This window comes from Gymnoscopelus braueri (genome assembly GCF_963280865.1).
Source record: "Gymnoscopelus braueri genome assembly, chromosome: 3".
NCBI lineage: Eukaryota > Metazoa > Chordata > Actinopteri > Myctophiformes > Myctophidae > Gymnoscopelus > Gymnoscopelus braueri.
The window spans coordinates 31,770,204-31,771,310 of NC_137612.1; positions in this window are offsets into that span (position 1 = coordinate 31,770,204).

Consider the following 1,107-nt stretch of genomic DNA (forward strand, 5'->3'; position numbering starts at 1 on the left):
TGCAATATCGAAAATTAGTGCTTCCAAACTCCAGCAGAATTATCACCTGCACAGAATTTATCAACAGAAAGTAGCTCATAACATGTCTACGGTGGATTTTTATGAAACAAAAACTTGGCAGATACAAAGAGGATAATGCAAGCTTTCCGTACAGCTGCAATCTTGGTGAGTTTTTTTCTTCTAATTTTTATCCCTCGATTTTTGTAACCCTTTTTTTCACCCGGTGGCAATTTGCTAAGTGATCCTGGGCACTACACTCCCCCCACCAGCCTAGGGAGGCCAGGGCCGAGCTCATGCCTCCTTCAATGCATGAGAGCCAACTGACCTTCTTGTCACCTGACAGGGGGGAGTTTCCCTGGTTGGACGTAGCACGTGGAAGGAACACGTTATTCCAACCAGTTCCCTTCCCCTCCATCAGGCAGAGTAGTCAGTATAGTGACCAGGATTACTACATGTTTTTTGTGAGGGTATTAACTACCCTAGGAGACACAGGGAGAACATGCAAACTCCACACAGAAAGGCCCTTTAAACGTTGTTTAATACATGGATGAATGGGCTGTCAACGTATCGACAATCACACATCCCTGAGCTTCAAGACTTTCCAACGCTGCTTGTATGATTGCTGTAGTCACTGAAGTCATCTGTGGATCACACGGGCAAGACGTATGGTTAAGTTCTGATCGGACACCACTATATTGAGTCCTGATCCCAACAAATAATCCACTCTTGTTCCCCACTACTAGTATGTATTTATATTCCAATATCTGTCAGGTTGTTCACCTGTATCTTTGGAAGCTCTATTATGATACATTTTACAATATTCATGGAACTAAGATCACAGGAGCAATATGTAAACTGACATGTTAACTCTTCTCACCTACAGCGACCGACCTTCTCCTGGATCACCATGGTTTTGGCTTTTGGAAAGCGCTTGGCTGACATTGGGTATCGGGCTTTCTCTGGAGGCATGATGGCGTTGACACTCTATGGGGGCTTCCTGTGTGTAATGCGAGGATACCGCTACATGGAGAAGCAAAAACAGCTGCAAATCGCAGCAGAAAACCAGGACCCAGATCTTCTCAAGGACTAAATGTATTGTTATTCTTA